Here is a 15718-nt window from a genome sequence, read left to right as displayed (position 1 = left end):
GCTTTTGTAGCATTGCATCACATATGGTGTGTTCGTGCCCTCCCTCTATAAAGAGCCATGGTTTGGCCCGGTGAGCCATGGGCATTTACAGTGGCACTGATGGGTCCCTTCCTTGTAGGGAGAGGGGATTTGGAGAGGAGGGATGGCAGATTCTTAGGTTTTTTCGGTAAAGTCACGTAGGTAAAAAATTAAAATTAATAAAAGTAAAATAAAATAAAATCACGACGTTTCGGAGGCAACACAAGCTTCCGTCTTCAGGTGGAACCGCTGTCGGGCTGTGACGGTTCCACCTGAAGACGGAAGCTTGTGTTGCCTCCGAAACGTCGTGATTTTCTTTTATTTTACTTCTATTAATTTTAATTTTTTACCTACGTGACTTTACCGAAAAAACCTAAGAATATGAATCCTTGCAGTCACGAAAGCTTCAAATCTAGAAGGGATGGCAGAGTTGCCCCCCTTATCCCACAGCTCTCCCTCCTCTCCATCCATTGCACTGGATTCAAGCCCAGCCTTGATCTATTTTTGCACGACGTGTACTCTGTCTCCACCAATCTGCCCTTACAAGGGAAGGTGTTTGGGAGGGTGTGGGTAAGGCACCCAAGGGAGAGAGTGTGTGTGTTTACGTATGTTTGTGTGTGTGTGTGCCGTATGTACGTGCGGAGTGTTGGCACGGTGGTACGCATGCTGTGCTACAATTCCGACAACCTGGCTTTGATTCCTAGACGTGCTAGGGTTATTGTTCTGAGATATATAGCTGGTACTGGCTACCCATAGGTCAGTAGAGGCTGATGTTAACACCAGGGAAACAGAAGGGAAGACATAGTGTTTTTGGGTGTTTACACGTTCGTACACGCATCTGTAATGCGTGAGCACCTGAGCGTTTGTCAGCCTGTGTGTGCGGAAATTTGCGCGCGTGCATGATTTGGTGAGCACGAGTGGGATCCCATGGGAATGCGTGAAAAAAATATTGTAATATTTGTTGCTATAATTAATTAGTATTGTCCACTTTGGTACAACATGTATAATTGTTACATTGTCACACCGAACAAACATTCCAAGTCAAATAGCAACAGATCAGGTCTGGATGGGGTTCAATGCGTTTTAAAGCCCTGCTGAACTAGTGAGCAGCTCACTTTTCTTGGGAGAACAATCTCATACGTTGCTTATAATTACTCTCAAATTAATCACTGCATGTTTTAACGCAGTCTTTTGTTCCACTTTACCGTATATATTATGTTTTAAAGCTGTAATCTGGAATTTAAATCTCAGTGTGGTTACGTTGCAACGTTACATTGTTGTTAATCATTATTATTACTTCATGGAAATACTGTACAGTAGACTGTGGAAAATAAACAGGACAGTACTTGAAAAAGTTACACCACCCTTACAGCCCATGGACAAAGTATGTTTACGAATAATGTATTGACTGGACCAGTCGTGCAGTGGTTAATGCACTGCACTGTGACCCGGCCGACCTGAGTTTGATTCCAAATGACCCACATTTCCATCATGGTACGGAAGAGGCCCTCATCCAGTAGTGGATTGACAATGTACTGAAACATATCGCATACACACTGTCCTACAAATGAGTAAACGCTGTATGCATGTTGATGTCAAGGCTGATACTGTACATATATTGAAAAAAAATACATTAAGTAATCAAGAGGTTTTTTATTGTCAAATTAATATACGAAACTTCCGGAACACTGCTGAGGATGATGTGATTTGCATATTAGCAATGTTTGCTTTGATAGTTAATAGCCTACATGATAGGGTTTTCATTACGGAAGTACAGTATAGTATATATAATTCAGATGGCTTTATCCATCACTGCTTGCCACCAGATTGCTGCTCTAATTTAGTATAGGCTCACTCTTTTTTGACTGCAGGATATCAACGTTTATGTTTGTGCTAATTGAAATTACACTCCAGTTATGTTGTGTAACTTGTCATCCTCGCGCACATTAATCCCGCTGATGTTTTGGGGAAATTCGTCCTTGTTATTCACGTAGATAGGTTATTTTCTTTGAACCTATCCACGTGACTTTACCGAAAGACCCAAGAATAAGGGTTGTAGACTGCAGTTAACACCATGGGACCTTATTAAAATAAAATGTTTAAAAACGTCTCTGATTGCTAGTTTTTAAATTGGCATATGAATGGTTACCTAATACGTAGTAGCTATCGGGTAACAGACAAACCCTCCCATAACAATCTTGGAGTCAAAGGCCCCGTTAGATCAGTCAAGGATGAGGCTCTGATGAACCTCCATTTAGAACCGGATTTTTACTGCTGCTTTATTGAAAGAAAGTGCTAAGCCACAATTTAAATATTCTTTAATGGTGTTGTAAATTGGAAAGAGACTGAAGGGGTAGCGGGAGGGGTGGTGTTGGGTTTTTTTTGGCTTGTTCGATGTTAAGGAACCAATTGCCCTGGTGTTGCTCCTCAAAGACGAATTAGTAAAGTGGGATTGCATACTGTTCTATAATACGTACAACTTGGTACCCGTGGCCACATACCACGGAAAGGGGAGTAGATTCAAGGAAATAATGTATAGAAACATAAAAAGGAGGTGGCTATTCAGAATTCGCGTGATTTATGGGAATTTTTTGCTGGTTTAGAAATATATAAATTATCATGATCAGCCACGGTAAATCCACTGCTGGATGAAGGATTCCTCTAAATCGCCAACATCTCTCACAATCCTGCAATGTAAAAATATTGTCAGAAACCGTGCACATTAAAACCTCGCAAAGCCCAACTAATTTGGGGGAAGACCCTATCTGGTTATGGGAGATGTTAGGTATAGTGTAACTATTTAATCAATGCACAGTTGCTCAAGCTTATTTACATTTGCATGCAATTCATACCAAAAATACTTTAATTAGCACTAAACTAACATGTAACTAAATATTTATGTTTCAATACTCGTATATACATATTTTAAAACAATGACCATAGACTTTCACCCGGCCAGCTAGTATCATCATCAGCCGTGGTCAATCCACTGCTAGATGAAGGCCTCCCCAAGCCACCACCACATTTTACGATCCTGCAATTTTATAATCCCACCTACCACTCGCAACGAACCGATGTCATTGCCCAATCTCCTCGATGGACGTCCTCTTGGATGTGTCTCCATTATTTGGCTGCAACTCTGTTATTATTCTTGACCATCAGCCATCATCCCTTCTCGCGTCGTGTCCTGCCTAAGCCAAGCAAACATCGTTCAGTGAAACTCTTCTTATCTTCGCTGATGTGGGGGACACAATCGGGGGGGGGGGGGTCCAATTAACAGTGATTAACCACGGAAATTGCTTATTTTATCCTTGCGAACAAGCTCGTGTAGATGCAGATAATTGCGTGAATTTTGCCACGAGTTCGAGAACACTCTTCTTATAATCCACGCTATCGTGCGGATATAATCTGGATGAATGTAGCGCTTCTATAAAACCGTGTTCAGGCAACTCATTGACGGATACTAGAAATAATGTTCTGCATTGACAGGTGGATTATCCGTGGATAAGCTCTGACAGTACAGCAGGATGAGTTTTCCCCACTTGTGGGTTTTGTAAAAAAAAAGCAGAAACAAGAGGAGAATAATAACATCGAGTAATAGCAGGGCACATAGAAGAAGTTTCAATTTACCTATCTTATTAATCACAGCATACTCTATGAAGAAGAAGTAGCTGTAGCCTTTGTCAATCCATTACTGGAAGAGGGCCTCCCCGTGCAACGTTGGTCATAGGGGTTGTCAGACCATACTGGACCATGCTGGAGGGTGGTGTCCACGACCAGTTCGTTTTTCACTTGCCCCCGATGTTCATCGTGACCGGGAATACAACTTAGGTGGTAAGGCTGATCGCGTAGTGTGCTCACTATTGCGACGCCACACTCCCATACTAAACGTATACATCCTGTGTATATTAATTTAATTTTATAAGTTTCACGTGTAAATTGTGTATACATATAGATAACCTTCTAATCAAAAGCTTGTAATATAACTAGCATAAACAATGAATAATAATGCTGTTAATACCAGCGTCAACAAAATATGTAAACTCTTCGTTCATTGATGGCGATTATGGTACCTCCTCTGTGATGCGGCACGAATGAAAGGTTGTTTTATTTCCCTGTCATTTAATTGTGTTTTTATCCCCTCCATCGGCTGTTATTGTTGAAACATAAATGGGCAGAAATGTCTCATTATAAAAGCACGACGAGCCATTTCCACCCACCACCGGTCCTGAATCCTACAGTCCGAGCCATTCAAATTCAGAATTTGTGTCCATTACAGGGACTCACCGGTTAAAGAAGAAGACCTGAATAGTGGGGAGGATTCAGGCCCATTTAAAGAATGGATGGATTATTCATGAATTCATTTTTTATTTATTTAAACCACCACAATAAAACAATTAGAGGCTATTAATAAACAATCACGTATGTAAGAATAGGTTTTCCCCTTTCTGTCAATAAAACAGGTGTGAAGATGTTAAAACACCAAACTGAAACCTTTTGCAAGGAATTATGTCTGCATTGATCACATATACTTGTGGTGAAAATACAAAAAAAAAACATGCTTTCACAATGCATATACTGATAATTGGTTTTTTACCCTTCTATCTGGCAACAAAACTGACACCTTTTTTTACAAGGAGTCATGTTTACATAGACCACAATACCTGCAGTCATAATGCAAAAATAAAAACATGACTCCTTCTATAAAGGGTGTCAGTTTTGTTGCCAGAGAGAAGGGTAAAAAAACAATTATCATATTTTTTACTGGCAAATGAGGTTCCAATGGTGTAAATGCATATACTGTCAGAGCAGTATACATATACTGCATATACTGTCAGAGAATGTTTTTGTCAGTATTTTCACCACAAGTATATGTGGTTAATGCAGACATGATTCCTTGCAAAAGGTTTCAGTTTGGTGTTTTAACATCTTAACACCTGCTTTATTGCCAGAAAGGGGAAAACCTATTCTTTTGGTTTGATACTGGCAAAGGAGGTCCCATAATAAAATCACGTATGTGTTTTTTTTATGGGAGACCGGACAGGATGTCATTGCAGCATTTACATTACTGTACTGATAAAATTAAATAGAAATATTGTGAAAACCAAAAATACATTAACCAGTAAAACAAATGCAAAATTCCGAAGAAACATGTCAGCAAAGCAAAAGTAAATGCGAAATATAATAATGCACTTATACTGCACACATATACATATGTAACACTTATCAGAAGCGGGGTTAGTAGTTTTTTCTATTGGCTTAATAGCGATAGAAATAAAGGTACCCACGTATCAATCAAGTACCAAAAAAAGACAACGCATTCCCCAATGACAATGTGGCCCTAAAAATTAAAAAGTAAATAGGCGACAGCACATAGAGAGGTCAAAGCGATAGAGGAATGTGGTTGAGTATTTTTTTTATTTGTGCTTGTTTACCACTGCCAACGCAGTAACACCAAACACGTTGCCAATTTCGATGCAGTCATGTTGGACCGAGAATGCTTATGATTGAATATAGTTCATCTAAGCAGAAGGCAGCAATGGCTCCTCAGAAGTTCCAGGAGAAAATAACAATGATATCCAGTCCCAATAATACCAACAATGACTCACCTTGCACACAGGTGCCATGGAAATTTGAGTTTGGCAACAGCACAGCTGCGCCATGCTAATGAAACCCCAAAGGTCAAAAAAACTTGCATCCACGGTGGCTATTTTTGAGCCAGACAAATGTGAAATGTAGCGTGGGTGCGTGTGCCCGTGTCTGTGTGGGTCTGTGTGTGCATGCAAATCTACGAGTGTGTTAATGCGTCCGTGTCCACTCGGAAACGGCATGTGCGTACAAGCTCGCGTGTTTAATTCGCGGCCGAGTCAGGAGGGTGGGCTGCTGGAGGGTGGCACACGTGGTGGACATCGGGACTGGTTTGGCGGTGGTGGCGGCAGGGGCACGAGTGGATGACGGGGGGAGCTGAGGAGGAGGAGGGTTGGAGGGGCTTTTGGAAGAGAGGAGGCGGCGAGGGGAAGGGATTGGTGAACGGGGAGGGTTAACCCTTCACCTGCTCCGTGCCAGAGTCTTAACAGCACGGACACAGCACTGCTCGTCGTCAATATAGCAAGCCTCTACACACACGGGAGCTCGGGGAGGGAGTGAGAGAGAGCGAGAGATAGGGGTCAAGAGAGTGAGAGAGTGAGCCAACCAGCCCCGCTGTGCGGGAGGGGGTGGGATAGGGAGGACTCGGAGCGAGCGAGCGAGGGAGCGAGCGAGGCAGGGAGTGAGTGAATGAGTGAGTGAGCCTGGCAGTGGCGGTGTGCGTCCGGCGTTGCGCAGCGTTTGCCGCAGCAACTCTGCCGTGCGGTTCTGTCGTGGAGCGGACAAAATCCGCAAAGCGTCTCTCCCAGCACGGAATACCACGCAGATTTATCAGGAGCTGCCTGCCGCTCCACTTAAAGGTGAGGTGAGAGAGATTGGGGTGGGTGGGGTGGGGTGGGGGGGTCCAGACGATATATTAGCGTGAGATTTGGGGCTGGGCAACGTTGGTCCAATTCGTTTGTCCCAACATTGGCTCATTGAAGTGTGTTAATTACGTGGGGGGGGGGGGGTAGGGGGGGGTTCAGTGATTTGACAGAGGGAGAGAGTTGGCGAGAAACACAGCTGACATCACACCCAAGGTGAATTGATTTGCTTTGATGGTTTTGTTGGGATCGTTGTTGCATGATGTGTTAAACATTTTATTATTCTGTTGGTGAACTCAAGCGCCTTCCTCTCTGGCATTATTAACTACCGTGTTTAATTTATCAGTGGTCGAGATGATAACCCGAGGTCTGGATAAGTGGTTGCTTATTTAAAGCGTCAGGATACAAGCTGTCTGGGGAAATCGTAGTGGCAGTAGTTGTAAATGTGTGTGTGTGTGCTTTTTCTTAAGGCTGGTTGCAGAGCGCTAAATCACTGGTTCTCCCTCTCATATTTCTTCTGGACGTTCACTTTACTGGAGTCGTTATAAGTTTACGAAATGTAGGTAATTTATATATGTTTCCCAGCAGAAGGTGTGGAAATCACTCTTCGCAGTGTGCACATGTGCACGCAGTACTGATGTTTACACTGTAACAATTAGCTAATGGGAATTGCAAGAATACGGTTAATTAAAGTTTTTCCTCTTTCATACTTTTTTTTTACCTTAACTCTACCTAGCGCTTTACTTTGCCTATGCCAATCATAGGCGCTCTGTGCACGTGTTTAGTAAGAGGGATAAATTTTATTCCTTGGCATTAAGGACTCAAGTCCCGTGAGTTCGACACCCGGCCTCGGCTACAATGAATAATGATATCTGAAACAGCACTGGTCAGGGCCCCACTTCACCAATCCACATTGAACATCGTGGTGAATGATGGTCAATCAGCCGCTATGACCATTCGGAGGCCTTATTCCAACAGTGGATTGACAAGGGGCTGTAATTGTTTCTTACCACGGACGCGACTGTGATGATGCTGAACTATTTTATTACATGTTAAAGGGGACACTGCAATAGTCAGCAAGAATAGAAAACGAATGTTCCAGCAATGTTTTGCTGTTGCACTTATATGTATTATACTGTATAGGGATGTGTCATGTTTAGCACAGTGCAAAATAATATACCTTTCATGGTAATATAGTAAATATTGAAATGTACAATTGGTGAACAGTGTTATGTCATTGTTAAGATTTCAGGCAATATTACAGAGTTCGGACGAGGGAATGGACTACCATTGCAGATGCAACTGTTATAGCTTTTGATCTGGCCCATGTTGAATCCGATGCATTCATTATATTATTTTGAAGCCTATTCTTCCCACTTCATCACACGTCATTGACTCCTTTGAGCACGATTCAGGGTGCACACGTGTGATCCAGCTGTTTGATTACAAGTGTTGGTGGATAAATGCAGAGATTTGTGAAACTCCCATATGCTGTTTGGCTATGAAGTGGCCTTGTGGCAGTTGAGCAAATGGGTTCACAAATCGACCTGTATGGACCTTTCAGAGTTATCTGCTCGAACACGTAGGTCCTTTTTATTCTGGGTATTTCGGTGTATGTCTTGTGTTTTGCCTGTAGCTAACATTGTTTTGTTCTTTTTGGTTATTTCGGTAAAGTCACGTATAAAGATAAAATAATAAATTAAATACTAGCATACGACGTTTCGATTGCAACACAAGCAATCATCATCAGGTATAAATGAAATAGAAACACAAATCTAGTATACTTAGACATGTAATGTAATACAACAGAGAGTCGGATAACTTAACAGTTATTATTTTCTCTTTCTACGTGACTTTACCGAAAGAACCAAAGAGTAATTCCTGCAGTCACGAAAGCTCCAAATGAACATTGTTCTGTCTTTGGCGATGTTGAAGTGTAACTATGCTTCGCGTCCTGTGTTGAATTGTCTGAGACATATCTGACAATGTGGGGCTTAATAACAGAGTGCCTTGGTGTTCAATTGCCTCAATCGTAGGAGACTGAGGACACTCGAGGAGAGTATCATGTGCATGTGTGGGGGGGTGGGGGGGGCAAATACCCAAGAGGCATGTGATGATAGAAGGGAGCACGAATATTAGATGTGGTCAGGAATCAAACTCAGGTCACAGGGTTCATAGCGTGGTGTGCTAACAGCTGCAATTTATAGAAGGGGAGTGAGGATTACAACTATATCTTCATTTGTTGCTCTCAATTTCTGTCTCCAATTCCACAAGGTTTGATTTGCTGCAGTCCGTTTATTTGATGTAGCAAGTATTCAAATCATGAAGCCCCCCCCCCCCAGTTTCTTCACCTCCCCATCCAATGCTATGGCTGGTAGAACCATAGCTGCTGGAAAGTGTGAGACGACCGATAATTAAGTGCAAAACAATGATGAAAAGGTATTTGACCATACTTCACCACGATGGTCAGAAGAGGTTTGTACAGATACCTGATGGAGGAATGCACCACGGTCATGCAGGCCACCCCCCAAAAACTGCAGCTGGTCACAGAGATTACTTTGTAACAGCTATTATGTCAATAAACTACATAGAAATTACAAAATTTATGATCATTTCGACTGATTCTTTGGTATAAGAATCAAATCCAAAGAGAGGAAAAATGAGGAAATGGAGGTTACCACTTTTTAAATAAAATCACCAAAATTGTAATTATCACTGAAAGTGAGGGCCACTTAATAAATAAAATGAGAGCAAGCGATATTAAACACAGCATAGAGTACAGTATGTTGAAGAAAACGAGATATAAAAAGGGATGATAATGCCAACCAAAATAAGTTATATTTGTAAGACCTTTTTTTTAAACACGCTTTTATGAGATGTACGAGTAATGACAGAACTCCACGACTCCAGGAAGTGGCCCCGAAGCTTGCCACAACGTAAGGGGCCGTGGCCAATTACAGTCAACGTCAGTTGACCGTGGACAATTAGACCCAAGCCGAAACATAACATACAAAAAATAATGTTAACATTTTTTTTATGATAGAATATAGTATTGTCATCAGTATGACATAAGTATACCAAGTTTGCAGTCGATACCACATTGGGAAGTGGGTTAAAATTGAGTTACAAGATTTGAGGATACAACAATGACAACAACAACAGACAGAGTGAGTTAAAAGAAAGCGTGTAAAATAGAATATAGGAAACTCAACCAAAACCATTAGAAGAGGATACCAACATACATTGAGGAACACAAGACAAGAATGATTGGCACTGTCATACCAGGTAATGGCGGCATGGAAGTAGCAAAAAAGGTTATTGATTACTAAAAATAACAAACAGTAGCCCTTCGAGAGCAAGATTAAAACTTAACGAATGACAGAGACAACATCGTATATATTTCGATATAAAGCTTTCGTGACTGCAGGGATTCATCTTCTTGGTTCTTTCGGTAAAGTCACGTAGAAGGGAAATAATAATATAATAATAAAACATAGTAAAATTATTAAATTTCGATTTAAAGCTTTTGTGACTGCAGGGATTCATCTTCTTGGTTCTTTCGGTAAAGTCACGTAGAAGGGAAATAATAGAAAGAACCAAGAAAAGAAAATAATTCTCAAGACGTTTCGGTCACAAAGCAAGCAGCCGGGGAAATAATAAAATAATAAAATAATAATTTTATTATTTCCCTTCTACGTGACTTTACCGAAAGAACCAAGAAAATAAAATAATTCTCAAGACGTTTCGGCCACAACGCAAGCAGCCGTCCTCAACATGAGGACGGCTGCTTGCATTGTGGCCGAAACGTAGTTTTTATTATTGTATTATTTCCCTTCTACGTGACTTTACCGAAAGAACCAAGAAGAAACATCGTATATAATTTTTCAGGAATTCTATGCTCCATAGCAATAACATTCACATAGGCTAGGAAACAAATCATCTGTGTTCAGGTAAAGGAGGAGGATGTTCCAGATGTCGCAGATGTTCGAGAATTGCAGAAGATGTTCTTTGTTATATAAAAGGGATAGCTCCACCGCCCAAAGCATTACCTGCTGGGTTATTTTGAGGCACTCTGATGTCTGCCCACGTATCCACATTAAACGAGGGGAATTGGCCAAGTTACTCAAGGCAGAGACTTTCAGAAAATAATCCCTGATACTCATTGAAGAATTCCCGAGGATACAAAGGAAGTGATGTTATTACAGATAATGGAATATTTTAATACAGGTTTAGTATTTTGTCTGGATCTGACTACTGGTGCTGAAGGTTATGTTCTATCCTATTTACGTGTGGAAGTAATGATTCTGAATGCTTCTTTTGAGCCGTGGTTCTTTGAAATGAAGAACGCGCTCATATTGGGTGCTTATTTTTACTCAGACAACTGTGGCAGGATGGCTCAGCGGGTAGGCATTTGTCTTTAAAACAGGAGTAGGGGATTGAAAGTCTGCCACGTGACTCTCTTGACGATAGATTGATCGCTGATCTGTCATAAGGAGCTGTCAACTGCTTGGAAGGCGGTGGCGAGTTTTCCAGATGTTCGCAGATATATATTTTGTGGATCTGGTTACAATATTAAAGTAACTTGACTTGCATGCAATTGCAATTGTTGCGTAATGAAATAAGCTTCAAGTTCTAAATTTAACGTCCATCACTTCTCCCCACAGCCCATCTTTCCATCGATTACTAATAATCTTCATTCGATAGTAAATAAGATAGTGACAAGGTAACGCAGGCACAGTACAGTGCTTGTTAAGTGGTGATAATTAATATTGACTGTGCTGAGGGAAGCATACGAAGACTTTTCTTTAAAGAACTGATCATTGCTTACATGACAATGATATCAAATGGCTTTGCAGACATGTATTTAATTTGCAATTGCTGCAAAGCACTGTGTTTAAGAGTCATGGCAGTCCAGTGTTACTGCCCATGCCATCAGTTTGTTGCTGTTAACGGCCAAGGTGCATCCCTGCAATTACTTTCTCAAGCCACTGCTGATGGAAGGGCCTCGACTAAGAGGGAGCTCTAAAAGGGTATTTGGCCCACTCACTTTGACGAGATGTGTTGGAAGATGTGGGAATACCCATACATTACCCCACCACATGGAGCCTGCTGACCGACTATTTGTGGTGTCACCAATTGTACAGTACTTCTTGGGTGGACAGAGGCAGGGGGGATTTATGAAACGTGTCCATTGTTTCAAATGGCATGCCGGGAGATCGAATTATGAGTAGACTGCAAGTCCAATGCGCTACCCATTACACCACATTGCTTTGATGGTTTTATTTTGGTGATTTCGAAAAGTTTTTTGGTTTGGCCATGTTTGTTTGTTGTAGTATGGAGTTAGACTAATGGCCTTAATCTAAGTTGTCCTGTGGTTGTTGTTGTTTGACTTGCATCCCACTGGGATTTTTGCACACAGCGTTGGTGTACGGTGCTTTTTCTGCAATATTTTGCTGTCTTTTCTTGGACTTTCTGTTTTTACATAGTCACATAGTCACTTTAAGATGTTTTATTGTTCATGTTTTTGTTTGTTGCGGTTGCACCCGATTCAAGAGCCGAATGGCTCACAGGGCTATACCAAATAAATGCAACTGAAACAACAGCATCCGTTTGTGTGCTGTATCATGTGACATACCTGTGCTCAGTATATATTTTATGTAATCACCGGCAAATAGATCAGAACAAGTTTCTTCGTATTTATCATATGTGCACACTGCAATCCGAAGACGTTATCGCACGCATCATAGCCAGTCAGTTTTGTATTGCATCTTCCACAGTGAACGTGTCTCAAGGCACACGCCGGCCAGTGTGGGCGAGAAGGTCAGGCAGCAGCCTCCCAGTAACGTTGGGTCAACGTTGGCCCAAAGTTCCAAGTTCACTGGGCTGGAGCTTCAACTTATGCTGCAACCGAACCTACCCGTCAGGTTTACGTTTCACTATCGCATTTTGTCATGGGTGATGATTTAATTGGGTGCTAACAATGCCCATGTATGTATGTTGAACTTATTTCGTACCGTACATAGCCAATTGTGCTAATCGGAGGTGCAGGGTAAGGACAACAAACTTAACACAAAAAGCAGTCATAAAGAAATTAGTTTTCAATCTAGATGATTTAAAAATGCATAGCTCCAGTGGCTTCCGAATATCGGAAGGAAGAGCATTCCAAACGGCCGCAGAAGTGCATCTGAAAGCGCCGCGCGATGCGATGACCGTCTTTGTTCGATGGCCAGTCAAAAGCCGCTGTGCGGATCACCGACGTTTGCGTGATGGTTTATGCCACTCGACGAGATCAGCAAGATATTGCGGTTCATTTGTGGCAAACGCTTTGTGTGTAATGCATACGACCTTACAATATATTCGAGAACATTCGCAATTTCGAAACATCACATCGATTAAGCAAAGTCAGTGGGCTTGGGGAGGACACGTTACACGAAGGGAAGACGGCTGATGGTCGATAACGATGAGAGAGTTACAGCCAAGGGAGCAAACATGCGCAGGAAGATGTTTAGAGTGATGACATCAGCTCGTGCGCAGAAGCTATATGGGGGCTGTTGTGATTCCTCACATTCGTGTGACTGTGCAGTTGAAAACATATGTTATAGTGGATTTATTGTGTAGTGATTTGAAAGATATTACATCAGCAATCGTGCTCAATCAATGCTATTTTCTCGAACTGCTCTGAGGCAATGTCTCGTGATGAAATGAATTAAAGTTCCTCTGCTGAGCATCTCCGGTATGTGGCGTCTAAAGTGCCCGACAACTCCGCAGGAATCACAATGGCTTAGGCAGACCTGAATATGGCAAAGTATATCGCTTGGTTAATGATGATTAGCAGGTTGATGTGACCAATGTGCCATAAAGATTATCAGTCTATTTTTTCACATGAATTAATTAAACAAAAACAATTTAGAACCCTTTGTCAATCCATTGGTGGATGAAGGCCTCCACATGCTGTGTGGGTCACGAGGGGATCATTTGACCATGCTTCACCACTCTAGTCAGTACGAGTTCATGAAGGGGTGCTTCCAGGGTCAGTTCAGATATCACTTACCGCTGATGTCAGCCATGCCCAGAAATCGTAGTGAGATTGCTGAATTCAGAGCGCCGCGGTATGCTAACCACCATGACACTCCTCTACTCTGTATACATTCTAAAGCTATTGTATTGCAGACAGTGTATCCTCCAGCAATGTTAACACATTTGCCATGTCCATAGCAGAGGGAGCCCAGGAAACTGTGTTCGGTGGTTATTTTAACATGTGACTGCACTGCGCCCGTTTGTCTGGCTGACTGTTTGACAAGTTGGATTGTTGGCTAATTGTAAATATGTTGTTCCATCTATCTGACTCGGATGTCTGTCCAGCTGGCTATTCTTCTGTCTGTCTTCTCTGCTGTCTGGCCATTGGCCTGGACATGTGTTGTTCTCTTCCTTGGGAAGATGAAAACTAGAAATCTAAACACTGCCGTCGTATGGCCAGCAAGTTTGCTCAGCTGTTGCGATTGCCCTAATTTGGTGGCGGAGTTGTTGGGCAGTTTAGACGCCACATACCAGAGACGCTCAGCGGAGGAACTTTAACTCATTTCACCACGAGACATTGCCGCAGAGCAGTTCGAGAAAATAACATTGATTCAGCACGATTGCTGATGTAATATCTCTCAAATCACTACACAATAAAACCACTATAATATACATTTTCAACTGCCTATGTGTGAAAGTGCTGTCAACTGGATCTTCGTCTCGTTCCTGGAGAGGCGCTGATAAAACATGCCCGCGGCTGTTGGTGGGAATTGTAAGTATTTCTGTTTAAGATTCTTATTTTTGGCAAGTTTTGTTTTCTATAGTTTTTCTGCATTCGTAATTTGGTCGAGTTGAGATTGTTAAGCACGCTCCTAATGGCAGGATATCTTCACTGGAATGCAAAGCTCACAGATTGGGGTGCATTGTATGGATGCTAAATTTAATCACAACCCCCTATTTTGAATATCCACCTTCCAATAGTTGATCTTTCTGAATGTTTTTTTTATTCTAGGGACGAGTATTTTTTGGGAATATATAAAAGTCCGTGGTTTATGAGAGCTTGGATGACTGCATACGTTATACAAGTATTTTTTCCCTTTCATAGTCTACGATAGCCAGGAATAATGGTAATTGATATTGAGTTGTATTTTTAATAATCTGATTGATAGCACTTTATTGTTTGTGGGCAAAGGAAGTTTTTTTTTTCAACTCCAGTGTGCGAATGTTGTCGAAATTGTTTGTTATTCAATTCTCGTTGCTCTTTGTCAACGATGTACAGTATATGCGTGTGATCTAAGCTAATGGATCTGTGATAATTCACTGTGTAACAAAAAAATGTTTGTTCCTGGGTAGTAAATGTTATTTCCTAATTGCTTATGCTTCAAAAGTACAGAAAATGGCTATTATTCCCCACAAACTTTGCTTTTGAGACCAGGGCAGTGATATTTTGAAATTGACCTATTTTCACTGAGAAAACGTGTGCATTTGTGTATTTCGTTCACATAAAGTCCTGATCACAAAAGCAAAGTTCGTGGGAAATAATAGCCTGTTTCTATACTTTTTAGGCATAAGCAATAAAAAATAACCCAGGAACAAAACACATGTTACATAGTGTATAATTTCAGTCAATGATGTCTCTCCTTTCGAATAGAAGAATAGATGAGGCATCATTCCATGCTTGAGGAATTTCACATTTGTGTGCAGAATAAAAAAAATATAGCTATTCTAATTTTTGATCACACTTCTTTGAGAATAATGTCCACGTTTATTCGGTATGCAGCAGAAGCCTTCCACGTTTTTGTAAAGTGAATGGCAGTGATTACTTCTTTCTTACCAGGATCACTTGCATTGATTGGCGAGATGGTAACTGCCTCGCCTGGTATACAGGGTTTGTTCCCGACCCTGAAGCCTGTATATTTCGAGTTTGCATGTTCTCCCCGTGGTGGCTTGGATTTTTCTCCGGGTCCTCCGGGTTTTCCCTCCACGTTTAGAAACACGCGACTTCGAGTATTTGGTTGCTATACATTTACACGTGGCAAGTCACTTCGTTGAGCTATCATTTCTGGCCAAGCCGCTTCTGAAAATGAGCAATATAGCTCAGTAGGCCTTACCTGGTCAAATAAAAGACAGTTTAGTTTTGCTATAGAGACGTTTAAAGCAATACATTGCAAAGAGGAGTCAGACAAGGATATACACTCTCGCCGAGGGGTGTTCACGGCAAAATGAATATAGAT

General features: G+C 41.5%; 1 protein-coding gene across 1 annotated transcript in view; it reads left to right on the top strand.

Annotated features, from left to right (window-relative positions):
- The first annotated feature begins 6126 nt into the window (after nt 1-6126).
- Nucleotides 6127-15718, top strand: part of LOC144724780 (uncharacterized) — a 60187-nt gene continuing 50595 nt past the window's right edge. Inside the window, exon 1 of the mRNA XM_078604167.1 lies at nt 6127-6464. The gene's annotated coding sequence lies outside the window, so the exon portion shown is untranslated. The remainder of the gene's footprint in view (nt 6465-15718) is intronic.

This window comes from Lampetra planeri, chromosome 21 (assembly GCF_965212315.1).
Source record: "Lampetra planeri chromosome 21, kcLamPlan1.2.h2, whole genome shotgun sequence".
Taxonomy (NCBI): Eukaryota; Metazoa; Chordata; class Hyperoartia; order Petromyzontiformes; family Petromyzontidae; genus Lampetra; species Lampetra planeri.
The sequence above is the reverse complement of the archived record's forward strand: the minus strand, read 5'-3'. Positions and strand labels throughout refer to the sequence as shown.